This window comes from Palaemon carinicauda, unplaced genomic scaffold (genome assembly GCF_036898095.1).
Source record: "Palaemon carinicauda isolate YSFRI2023 unplaced genomic scaffold, ASM3689809v2 scaffold65, whole genome shotgun sequence".
Classification (NCBI taxonomy): domain Eukaryota; kingdom Metazoa; phylum Arthropoda; class Malacostraca; order Decapoda; family Palaemonidae; genus Palaemon; species Palaemon carinicauda.
The window spans coordinates 352295-365881 of record NW_027171927.1 but is presented as its reverse complement, the minus strand read 5'-3'; the positions used below and the strand labels follow the sequence as shown (position 1 = coordinate 365881).

The 13587-nt window shown below is 44.9% G+C and overlaps 1 protein-coding gene across 1 annotated transcript in view; it reads left to right on the top strand.

Annotated features, from left to right (window-relative positions):
- The first annotated feature begins 3541 nt into the window (after window positions 1-3541).
- The window catches only part of LOC137637311 (zinc finger protein OZF-like), a 222055-nt gene continuing 212009 nt past the window's right edge, over window positions 3542-13587 (top strand). Inside the window, exon 1 of the mRNA XM_068369549.1 lies at window positions 3542-3684. The gene's annotated coding sequence lies outside the window, so the exon portion shown is untranslated. The remainder of the gene's footprint in view (window positions 3685-13587) is intronic.

Below are 13587 nucleotides of genomic sequence, written 5' to 3'. Positions count from 1 at the left end.
AAGCAGTTTCCTTTTCCTTGTAATTTCAGGTTAAGGTTATTTAAATGTGAAATTATTTAATATTTCAAGTGTTTTGAACTAAAACCTGACTTCAGTGTGCAACGCATTTTCAAATTCTTCATTGTTCTTTTCACATAATTGCTGAAAGAGGCGATCTTTCTGTGCACTATTTTTTATCAAGTTGATAGCCTTGATAACATGCCCAAGTGCTTCATGCAGACGTCCTGCTAGGTTTTTGGCAACCAGGTGCTGCCAGTGAACAACACAGTGCACACAAACGACATTAGAAACAGCTTTTTTTAAGTAAGCACTGAATCCCTGATACCTTCCAATCATAACAGCAGCGCCATCTGTTGCACAAGCCACAATGTTCTTGAGTGTAATGTTATTCCCCTCAAAATAGACCTCAAGTTTTTTGAAGATGGATTCACCTTTAGTGTCATTCGTTAATTTCAATGCGAAAAGCATTTCTTGACATATTTCATGAACATCAAGAAACCAGACAAATACCACCAGAAGAGCAAAATTATCAGGTAAAGTTGATTCGTCGAGATGAAGCGAGAATTCATTCACCTGCAGTTTTGAGACTAATTGGCTTTCAACATCAGCTGCCATCTCATCAATGCGGCGTGATACTGAGGAGTTGCTCAGAGGAATAACACTAGTTACCTCTTGTGGACTCTGATTCATGACTGTTGAAAGCACTACAGCCACAGACGGCATGATCAGAGATTCATCGATAGTATGAGGCTTACCTGCTTTTGCAATCAAATTTGCTCTCTTGTAAGAAGCCAACATCCCTCTATCTACTTTTGCCACTTTTTGGGTAAACATATGATTCACTGTCATCCTTCCTTGGAACTCATCAAGTAATTTTTTGAAGAAATCTAGCCGCTTGTCTTTCTTGTCTTTATGTGCAGTCTCCAGATGCTTTTTCAGTTTGCTGGGACGCATACTTTCATTTGAGAGTGAGGTCATACATAGCAGGCACATATTTCACTGTCTGCAAAAATTACCTGGTACTGTATATTGAATTGAATGATGTTTAAACTAAAGTCAAGCATGATAAACAGAATATTGGAAGCATAATAATGATTTATTTCAAAATATTACACATTTATATATTTTGTGGGTCCTAAATTTTCTGTGCCCCCCCCCATGGCCCCCCATTTTTCCAATTTTGTCTTGTGGCCCCTGAAAAATTCTCATGGCCCCCAAGGGGACCATATGGCCCACGTTGAGAAACACTGCTCTACAGGACCTCCACAGTCATTATATAATGTTCATTCGGGAGCATTTAACATTTTACAATGCGTACTGTTCACTTACGATGGCAGCTACTGGAATATATATATATATATATATATATATATATATATATATATATATATATATATATATATATATATATATGTATATATATATATATATATATGTATATATATATATATATATATATATATATATATATATATATATATATATATATATATATATATATATATATATAAATGTATGTGTGTGGTGTGTGTGTGTGTACACACACATCTATATGTGCTACCATTTAACCATTAAAATTTGTTTCAGTTAAGCTTTCGAATACCTAAAAGACTACTTGGTTGGTAGAAATTACTGTGTACAAATTGGAAACTCTTATTCATTATATGAACCCTTAAACAGAGGGGTACTCCAAGGGAGTGTACTTGGCCCAATCTTATTCTGCATCTATACTATTGGTCTATCGAAAATGCTACAAAGGCAGGGCGTGAGGTTTAAACTATTTGCAGATGACACACAAATTTACTTCTCCATAAATGATATACATGACACTACTGAAACTCTAAACCGAATCCTTGATAGTGTTAAAGAATGGATGACATTCAAACAACTGAAATTAAATCAGAACAAAACTGAATTCATGGTGGTGGGCAAGAGAAACAGCGCGAGAAGCTTAGGTGATATTCAAATGAACATAAATAATGACTCGGTGCCGATATCTAGTAAAGTTCGAAACCTAGGTGTATTTCTTGACTGTAACCTGTCTCTAAATGCCCAAGTAAATAATGTAATAAGAAAAAAAAAAACTGCTTGTTATTACCTAAGAAATTTTGCGTTTATAAAAAAAGTAATTGAACGAAAATTTTGTAAAGAAACTTGTGATAAACTGTGTTATTACCAGGATTGACTACTGCAAGCCTATCTACTACAATTTACCAAAAGTGCAACTTAAGAAATTACAAAACATAATAAACAGAGGAGCAAGACTGATAAAAGGTGTCCCACCTAGAGAGAAGATCACCCCTATACTAATCTATTTACTCTGACTGCCGATTAAAGCAAGAATTGAATTTAAAATATGTACAATAAACCACCAAGTTATCAGAACAGGGCGTCCAAAATACTTAAGAGAATTGCTACATATTGCGCAGCCAACAAATCCTGTCGACACGAGAATAGTTACAAAATGGCATCAAACTGTTGGAACCTAAATATATTTCTCCTTTAGGCTCCAGAGCCTTTAGATATGCGGTCCCGAGACTATATGTTAAGCTCCCAAGAAACATTCGAATGATTGAAGACATTAAGGCTTTCAAGACTTTCTTATTTCACGGGTCTTTTGACAGTGACGATTTAACAGTAAATGTGACTTGAAAAGATAAATACTGTGAACGAACAAGGTAAAACGACAGTGGAGGTCCTGTAGAGAATGAGGTTTCCCTGCTGTATGGGACCGGAAAAGCAGCCATCAAAGTAAGTAAGTATTTCTTATCATTAAAAGTATTACCTAAATTGATTACTAGGTTATTAGATTATTTTTATGATGTTTCGTAACTTTTCTAAATATGGGTGCATATTTAACAATAAGCCCATCTCTCTCTCTCTCTCTCTCTCTCTCTCTCTCTCTCAGTCCGCCATGAAACGATTTCTTTTGAAAAAAAAAAACGTCGAATCAAAACATTAGAATTTCACTGTCAGACGCACGACCAAATATTAACTTTTAAAATCCTTATGAAAATAAACTAGATTCTAAAGTTAAGATAAAATGAATACAAATATGTATAATCTACCTTTTACACCTAAATAGATACAATATAAATGCAATTTTATGTAGATATTCGTATACCAAGTGTGACTCTGTACGACATTTTTTCCCATTCCTAAGCAATGTCATTCATCTAGATGTCCACTGTGGTTAAATTATCTTATGACGATTTCTTATATTAAAGAAATTTTGCTTTTATTTACAACGTAAGTTTATATCAACAATGAATCTGTGCTTTATTGTTTATATATAAATGTATTTTTTAATATAGGGGTGAATGTAGTTAGAAAGAACGTAATATATCTTATCAAATAAACTCATTATGGGAAAAATGTCTGACTAAAATATGATAATATAAAGGTAGTTTTACAATATACTAATTATAATTCAGTATTGAAAAGCAGCAAAATGCAGCACCTTCTACGCTTCTTCTAGTAGTGTGCCCACAATTACAGTGTTGTGTGGAGAGCAACGAGGAATTTCAGTGTTGTTGAGATATCAACGAGGAAATGTAGCGGTGCCAGTGTAGTCAGACGTGGTAGTCCAGAATGTACTTGAATTTGCTAAATACAATTCAGTATTACATGGCCAGGAGTGAATCCAGCTGGGAAGCAAGCACAGATTTGAGACTTTGTCCTCGGGTAGGGTAAAGTTACGGTAGTGTAATGGGGTCTACCCCTCTCCCCCCTGGTAGGGAAGGATACAGCTCCTTTGTTAGGTTAGGTGATGTTCTTATTTTTGTTTCCCTTTTTAAAATGTCTTTTTAAAATATTGGAGCCTTTTCATATTAGCAGCCAATTCCTCCCTCATGCAATAAAATTGAACACCAACTAACTTAAATTCTCCCCCCCCCCTTATGTAACCTACAAGCTGTGTCCTTACCTACTTGCCTTATGTTAGCCCCCCTCTGTCACCCCCCCCCCCTAACAGTGCCATATTCTTAGTTGGCCGTCATCATGCATACACCCCGAAATGTTACTCCTGGTTTGTTCCAACATACTACAAAGGCTCCTGTCTCAGCCTAATGTTCGCTATGTCCACCTAACCTAAGATAGAGCTGATATGTACCTCCTCTGCCCTTTCCTATACAGTACTGTACAGTATAGCCGTTCAGTACAGAATACATCCTGGCCAATGACCGTCCTTCGTAGCAAATGTTATAATTGACAGACTCACAAATTGTTGATATAAAAATCTATTTGCCAAATTGGTGTTAATCTTGACAATTATTTGATAGGTCAGAAATAGGATGAATTAACGACCTGTCTGCAAATCTACATAAGACCCCATTATTATTATTATTATTGATATTATTACAAGCTAAGCTATAGCCCTTGTTGGAAAAGCAGGATGCTATGAGCTCAGGGGCTCCAACAGGGAAAAATAGCACAGTAAGGAAAGGAAATTAGGAAATAATCTACAAGAAAAGAAATGAACAATGAAAATAATATATTAAGAACAGTAGCAACCTTAGAATAGCACATTTACATATAAATTATAAGAATAGCCCATAGAGGAAAGGAAATATACTACAAGAGAAGTAATGAACAATTATAATAACATTTGTTCCGTAACTGGAATACAAACCTATGCAATTTATTAGAGGTATTACTTTTGGCGAAGCTGATAGGACGAGCCATTAAATTTCAGCGAGGGTTAACTACCCATTTGTTCTGTAACTGGACTACAAACCATGCTATTTAATAAGGGTATTACTTTTGGCGTAGCTGAAATGACGAGCCATTAATTTTTAACGAGGGTTTACTACCCACACCGCTAGTTAGCAGGGGTAGGGGAGGGTAGCTTGCTACCCCCCCCTCTCACACACCTGTGCTTGAGCTCACTTTGTTCTCGGCTCGGATGGTGGTCGGACGTGTCCGCTCTCATCCTCGCCATCATATTGGCAGCCATTTAATTGCTTTTGTTCTTTTCTTTTACTAGTTCTGTACAGGTGAAGTTGGCTTCTGCGATCATGCGCACCTGCCCTGGGTTTCCCGACCGCCCCTGTGGAACATTCATGTCGGCGGTCGAGACTGATCCTCATGCCCTTTGTCCTTCTTGTAGGGGCCAACGGTGTGATAGTAACAACAAGTGTAGTGAGTGTAGGGAGTGGTCTGCTTCCCAGTGGGAGAGGTTTTCGCGACGGCGGAAGAAGAAGTCTAAACGGGATACAGTATTTCTCCTTCGAAGGTTGCTTTGAAAGGAGAAAAACCCATGCCTCTTCTTCCTTTGCCCAAACCTCCTCCGAAGCTCCCACTCAGACGGTCTCTTTCAAGAGACCGTTGAGTGGTAGCGTAGACCGATGTATTGTTAACCAACCTCGGGACTTGAGAGATGACGTTGCTTCCCCTAGCAAAGCAGCTCCACCTCTCCCCCCCCAGCGGAGGATATGTCAGTAACCTCCCTTTTTCAGCTTTGGTCCTCCTTGGCTTTCGGGTTTGGCCTCCAAGGAGGTTTTACTTAACTACATCCGATTAGGTGCCGCTGTCAAGCATTCGTTGTCACCGTCAGAGGTTGATCCTCTGTCTCTTGTCGACGTTGTGGTGTCAGAGGTATCCAATGCGCTATCACCCATCACCTCTTCCACTCCAAACTCTACGGTAGCTGACGGCTTAGTTTCTTTCGTTCCTGTTCAACCTACGAGGGAGAAACAAAGTCCATCGTCAGTCTCTCCTGCTAGTGTTTCTTCTCCTCGGGGGAGTTCACTTACAGAGACGCCTCTTCGGAGGACTGCAGAAGGTCAGATTGCTGATCCAACGGCCCCCATAGGGCGCATTTTTCGGAAGGCTTGCCTTCCTCTTTGCCATAGAGGCCTTCCTTCAGCTGTGGTGAGGAGGCGCCTCTTTGGTTCAACATCTTCGATGCAGTCCCCCGTAGAGGAGCCTCTACACCAATCATCCATCACTGCTCCTGCATTGGTCCTGGACCTTTCTGCTGATTGTTCGCGACCTCCTTCGGTGGAAGGTCGTCCTTTTAAAGGACATGTCGACCTTCCACCCGGCAGACCTACCGTCGCCGTTTCTACATGGGCCTAACAAGGCTCCACCCAAGCACGCTGTTGCGCACCAACAACATACGCGCTGCGCGCCCACGAGACCTGACGAGCGCTCTTTAGTAGCTCGTCAGGCCCCATCACTACACGCGGATATTCACCATAACCCTAACACAGGGTATCAAGAGCGTACGCGCCAACACGCGCATGCTCTCCAACAGGAGCACAGATCCATCACGCGCTATGCGCGCCCTCATGCGCATATGCACCCACGTTCTCCTGTATGTCAGGTATTGTCTGCGCAAACTGCGCCCATGCACCCTGCGCTTACGCGCCAATAGTCTCCTACACATCAACAGTCTCCTACGCGCCCGCGCCCACCTGCGCGCTAACACTCACCTGAGCGTCAGCGCTCACCTGCCCGCCATCAACCTCCTGCACGCCAGCGCTCTCCCGCTCTCGCACGTACGCATCCAACATCTAACTCTCCGGTGCGCCATGCTGCGAATCATCCTACGCGCCAGGTAAAACCTGCGTGCCAAATGTCAACAGATAGCAAGACTTCCGGGTAGTTAGCAATGCTGTCTTTTCTCACGCGCCAATCAATACCAACGCGCCAGCCTTCTCCCGCGTGCATCCGCGCGCCCTGCGCACACTCGCCCTGCGCACACTCGCCCTGCGCACACTCGCCCATCCTCTCCAAGGGATGCGCGCCAACATTCTCCCGCGCTTCCGCTCGCTCCACATGGTTCAACTGCAGGCCCTCGCGCTAGGAAACTTTCTCCTGCGCGCGCGCCCTACGGCCGGCACAGACGTGCGCGAACACTCTCCCGCGGCCTGCGCACTCAACATGATATCCTGCGCGCCCGCACGCACGCCACCAGTCTCCCGCGTGCGAGCTCCGATATTCTCCCTCGCACGAGCGCCATTATTCTCCCTCGCGAGAGCGTCAATATCCTCCCGTGCGTGTGACTACTGAATGACGTACGGCAAGGTCCCCATCGCCTCATTCCCCCTCCCCGCAAGCGCATACTAACGCGCATTGTGGGAGAAGGGAAACTTCCAGAGGGGTGCAGGATCCCAAAGCTACCACAGGCGAACCCACCAATGATAGTGACTCCTCCCAGGGATCCTTCAATCCCTTTCCCTTCAAAGGGTATGTCTGGCAGCACGTCTGTCAGCCAACAGCCCTGGTTCAGTGCCCTGGTCAGAGCCATAACTCAGGCCTTCAAGCCTGTCTTCTCTGAATTGGGACCCAGATCCATGGCTTCTTCTACCCCTTTGAAGTGAAAAAGAGGAGTTCCAGATGCGGTCACTTCCCCAAGGGTGCATCTGACTCCACGCAGACCTTCGAGGCAGGTTCCTTCTATTCCTCAGATTGCCTCTCCTTCCTTTTCGGACGAAGATTTCCTGTCCCCAAGGGAATCACGCGAAGAGAGACTTTCCCCCATCGCAGCAATGGAGGAAACCTCTCTTTGCGCCGAGGGATCTACTCAAACGGGGATTGGAAAGAACATGCCACCCTTATCAATGTTGGAGTCTTATATCCTTCCCAGGAAGGAATCTAAAGACTCCAAAACATTGCCTAAGTCGTCTACTAGGACTAGGATAGAGCCAACTAGCCACTCAGGGAATGTCCGCGACTCTCCCCAAGAAGAGCCTTTGGGGATAGAAGGAGACTTCGCTGCAAGTCCTACAGGAGGAGGAGACCAGCAAGAGTCAGAACATGCATTTTGGCAAGTTCTGACTCTAATGAGGGCTGTCGATGGGTTTTGCGACCCAGAGATCCTTCCTCGAGAGGGCAAAGACACGGTCTTTGGTACTCAAAGACAGAGCTCTCCTACATGCCAGTGCCATCTATCCAGCGCTCCAGCGTTCTCTTGCGTGCCGGCACTCTCCTGCTCGCCAGCGCTCTCCAGTACACAAGAGCTTGCCAGCGCCCTCCAGTGCGCTAGCGCTCTTTGATGCACTAGCACTCTCCAGCTCGCCAACGACCTCCTTTGCGCCATTGTTCTTCTGCGCGCCAGCACTCCCCAGTGCGTCCATGCTCTCCAGTGCATCTGCGTATGCCAGCTTGCCAGCGCTCGCCAGGCCGACAGCACTACTGCGCCCCAGCGCTCTTCCGCTCGGTAGAGCTCTTCACTACGCTAGCGTTTTCCTGCTCGCTAGCACTTACCAGCGCCCTTCAGTGCGCTAGCCCTCTCTTGCACATTAGCGCTCTCCACCGCATCAGCATATGCCAGCGCTCGCCAGGGTGCCAGTACTCTATTGCACGCCATTCCTCTCCCACTCGGCAGCGCTCTCCTTCCCACCAGTGCTCCCTTGCGTGCTAGCACTTTCCAGCTCTCCTCAGAGCCAGCGTCTCCAGGTAGCTAGTACTCTCCTGCGGGCTAGCACTCTACAGTGCCTCAGCACTCTACAGTGCCTCAGCACTCTCCAGTGCCTCAGCACTCCCCAGCGCTTCCATACTCTTCAGCGCATCAGGGTTTGTCACCTCGCTAGCACGGTACCACTCACCAGCACGTCAGCACTCACCAGCATGTCAGCGCTCTCCAGCCTTTCAGTGCTCTGCAGCGCATCAGTGTTCTCCACCGCATCAGTGCTCCCTAGCGCACCCATAATTTCCACCGCATCAACGTTTGCCAGCACGAATGCACTCACAAGCACATCAGCACTTTCCAGCTCACCAGCGCTCTCCTGCAAACCAGCGCTATCCAGCTTGTCAGTACTCTCCTGCACGCCAGTGCTCTCGATCTCGCCAGTACTCTCCTGCAACGCTAACGCTCTCCGGCTCGGCAGAGCTCTCCAACTCGCCAGTATTCTCCTTCGCACCAGCACTCGCCAGCTGGCCAGAGGTCTCCTGTGGGCCAGTGCTCTCCAGCGCTCAAGCGTGCTAATGCTCTCCAGTGTGCCAGTGCTCAAGCGTGCTACAGTGAACCCTCGCTACTTCGCGGTTCGACAATCGCGGATTTACCACTTCGCGGGGTTTTCCCATAACCCATATATATATACATATCGCGGATTTTCCGGAAAATTCGAAAATACCGCGAAATCTGAAGATAACCAAATACGATATTTTGTTACCTGTAATTCCATTAATACTGTAATTAGTAATATCTGCTCTTACTGATTGTTCATTGCATTACATATGATATATAATTCAGCACAGAAAGAAATAAAACACGAAAAGAGAATGTGATCATACGATAATTCAGTACGTAGTAAAATTAAATCGAACATGAAACGCAAATCAGATGCAGTCATACCATATTAGAATGGTGTGTACTGTAATGGATGTGCTTCTTTTCCATGAATCTTTTGTATGTATACGTACGTAGTACAGTACTGTACTGCATCCAATAATATTCTTTGTTGCAAAAATCACATTTCGAATACTGTAAGCGTACGAGAGAGAGAGAGAGAGAGAGAGAGAGAGAGAGAGAGAGAGAGGCGTAAAATAGCGTACGTAAATTTTTATTATTATTGTTATTATTATTATTATTGTTGTTGTTGTTAATAAAATTATTATTGTTATTATTATTAATCATTATTATTATTATTATTACTGTACAGTATTATTATCATTATTTATTATTATTACGGTATTGTACTTAATCTACGTACGTTCAGTATGCGCGGGGGCATCTTCTATGAGTAACCAACGCGCCATAGTACTAAGACGGGTTGTGATTGGTTCAAGCGCTGATAGATGACGAATCAAAACTCAAGTTTTGTTATCTAGCCTGTGATTGGTGTTTTGCCCGCATCTTCTACCCGCAGCATCAAAGTTCTCGCGGGGCTGCATCGTTCACTTTCTCTTTCCGCGTATTGCTGAGTAGACGTTCTTAACTTTGTGAAGTTTAATCTGTGCTGTGTGCGACTGTTTTAAGTTGAACTTTTTGTTGAACTTTCTGTTACAATGCCTCCCAAGCGTTCTGCTTCTAGTAAGGCTGGTAGTGAGCCTAAACGCCACCGAAGGATGATGACGATAGCTGAGAAGGTTACGCTTCTCGACATGTTAAAAGATGGTAGAAGTTACGCGGCCGCCGGCCGCCATTTTGGCATCAACGAATCCACCGTTCGCTACATCAAGAAGGACGAGGCGAACATTAGAAAGACTGCTGCAATCACCTTTAGCAGATCAGCGAAGCGAGTCGTTACAACGCGTAATAAAACGATCGTACGCATGGAAGGTGCTTTAGCTGTGTGGATTGCCGACTGCCGGAAGAAGAACATAGCGTTGGATACGAACACCATCCAAACAAAGGCTTTGAGCTTATATGAGAATTTTGCTGCAAAGGAACCTAAAGAGGACGACGGCAACCATGCTGAAGATGATGATGATGCAGATGATCCTCAACCAGGGACATCCACTGATTCCCAGCCTCAGAAAAACGTTTTTCCGCAAGCAAAGGATGGTTCGCGAAGTTTCAGAAACGCTTCGCCCTGAAAAGCGTTTCCCTGCATGGGGAGTCTGCTTCCGCTGACACTGCCGCTGCTGAAACTTACGTGAACCAGACTTTCAAGAACATTATCGCTGAAGGTGGATACAAGCCGGAACAAGTCTTTAATATGGATGAAACCGGCTTGTTTTGGAAGAGAATGCCGTCGCGAACTTTCCTGTTCAAAGAGGAAGCCAAAGCCTCTGGCTTTAAGGCATTCAAGGATCGCGTTACCCTCGTGATGTGTGGCAATGCTGCTGGATTTTTGTTAAAGCCGGGGCTTATTTATAAGTCGAAAAATCCTCGCGCTTTGAAAAATAAAAATAAGAATCTCCTTCCCGTGTACTGGATGCATAATCAAAAAGCATGGATTACGAAGATGCTGACCTCCAACTGGTTCCACCAGTGTTTCATCCCGCAAGTCCATGAATATCTCTTAGAGAAGGGCTTGCCATTCAAGATCCTTCTCCTTATGGATAACGCTGGTGGACACGCAACTGACCTGTCGCGTGAGGGCGTTCAGGTTGAGTTCCTGCCACCCAACACCACGTCATTAATTCAACCAATGGACCAGGGGGTTATCAGGGCGTTCAAGGCCCTCTACACGAAGAATACCTTGGCGGACCTCGTTGCGTGTGTGGATGCTGCCCAAGATGACGAGGATGAAGACTTCAACTTGAAGGCGTACTGGCGGCAGTACACCATAGCCACGTGCCTGCAGAATATTCAAAAGGCACTTCAAGAGATGAAACCTGCAACCGTAAATGCGAGCTGGAAGAAGCTGTGGCCCGATATTGTTTACGACGACAAGGGATTTACTCCGTCGGAAATCCAACACTCTGCAATACGGAAATCTGTGCAGTTGGCTGCCATAATTGGGGGTGACGGGTTTGGCGACATGACGACTGAAGACGTCGACGAGTTGTTGGACTGCCATTCCCAGCCCCTAACTGACGCAGACCTCGAAGACCTGACGAAATCGGCAAGTGAGGAAGAGAGTGAGGGTACCCAGGAAGAGACCCAAGAAAATGTCGAAGAAACGGGCTTAACATTAGAACGGCTTGCCAAGTTCTGCAACCATATGAAGGAGGCGAAAGAAATGTTACAAGAGTGGGACGAGGATATGGTTCGCTCGATGCAATTCTGCAACAAGGTTGATGACATCACGACTCCCTACAGGATGCTCTTGGATCGAAAAAAGAAGCAGCGGCAACAACTTCCGATCACAATGTTTTTTCAGCCTCGCAAAAAAGAGCCAGTTCCTCCTGCTAGTACGCCTTCGGAAGAAATTGAAGAAGTTGAAGAGGTGTCCCAGGAAAAGACACCTCCGTCTGAAGAGACGTAAAATACTATCATTGACTGCACAGTAGAACACATCATCAGCTTCATCATCATCATTTCTACTGTGCAGCAAATTCATCGCCATCGTCATTCAAGTTTTTCTTGAACTTCTTTCGTGGTGAGTACAGTAACAATCTTTATTTTTTACTTTAACCTGTTTTATAGTTTAGTAATGTACGTACTGTATGCATTAAGTTAAAGGGAAGGTTTTAAAAGTCTACATGTTGTAACCTATCATATTTTTTTTGTTTAAAATTTACATTTACGTACGTAAAACAATCTCTCTCTCTCTCTCTCTCTCTCTCTCTCTCTCTCTCTCTCTCTCTCTCTCTCTCTCTCTCTCTCTCTCTCTCTCTCTCTCTCTCTCTCAAATTGTTTTCCTGCTTTGCTACGTACAAGTACTGTATAATTTATATTTGTAAGGTAACATATTTTGTAAATGCTTTTACTGTAAATACTGTATGTACTGTATCATTATTTATCACTATCATCATGCGCGTTAAATGCCTTGTTTGTTCTGAGCGTGGTTGTTTACTGAGCGTACACGCCGTCGTTTCAGGCGGCGTCATAAAGAAAAAGATTTCATTTGGAAGTCCTAAGAAAAATACGTAAACTAAAACATTGGTAATAAAAAAATCAACATACAGTACTGTATAATCAATATAATCGATGCAAAAACTAACCTATACGTACATATATGTGTACACTAAATGAGTTTGTTTCTTCATTATGATCAGAGATGAACGTAAACAAAACATTGGTTGCCATTTTTTATCGTGCTTTTTAGGTGTTTAGGAAACACATGATATAAAATCGCCTTTAATATTTGTGCCTGTTTTAGTTTAGGGTGCTGTAGTACATGCATTAAGTGTTCTGTACATTAAAGGGTGGTTTGTTAACAGTACTACGTACAAGGGAAGGTTTTAAAAGTCCGAATATACATGTTAAATAAATAGGTAAATATGCTGTCACTACTTCGCGGATTTTCACCTATCGCGCCCGCGTCTGGAACCTATCTACCGCGATAAACGAGGGTTCACTGTAATTCTCTCCAGTGTGCCAGGGCTCTCCAGCGCGTCATCACTTCCCAGCGTGTCCACGCTCCCCAGCACTTCAGCGTTTGACAGGTCGCTGGTACGTCTGCGTTCTCTAACTCACTATCGCTCTCCAACTTGCCAGTGCTCTCTAGTTCCTCAGCACTCTCCAGAATGTAAGCGCTTCCACGCTCTTCAGCGCATCAGCGTTTGCCAGCACGCCAGCCCTCCCCAGCACGACAGCAATCACCAGGGCATCATCGCTCTTTAGCTCGCCAGCGGTTTCCTGCGGGACAGCTCTGTCCAGCGCACCAGCTATGTCCAGCGCGCCAACGCTATTATGCGTGCCAGCAGTCTTCAGTTCGTCAGCGCTCTCCTGCCCACTAGCTCTCTCCAGCTCACCATCACTCTGCAACATGTCAGTGCTCTCCAGCACCTTCCTGCACGTCGGCGCTCTCTAGCGTCTCAGTGCTTTTCAGTGCATCAGCGTTTACCAGCTCGCCAGGACATCATTGCTCTCCTGTGCGCCAGCGCTCTCTTGCATGCCAGCATTCTCCTGCGCGTGAGCTCTCTCCATTTCGGCAGCACTCTCCCGTCCGTCAGCGTCTCCAGCTCGCCAGCACTCTCCTGCGCCCCAGGACCCATCGTATTGGCAGTGCTCTCCAGCGTGCCAGCGGACTCCAGCTCGTTCACGCCCTCCAGCACATTATTGTTAGCCAGCTCTCCAGTGCTCGC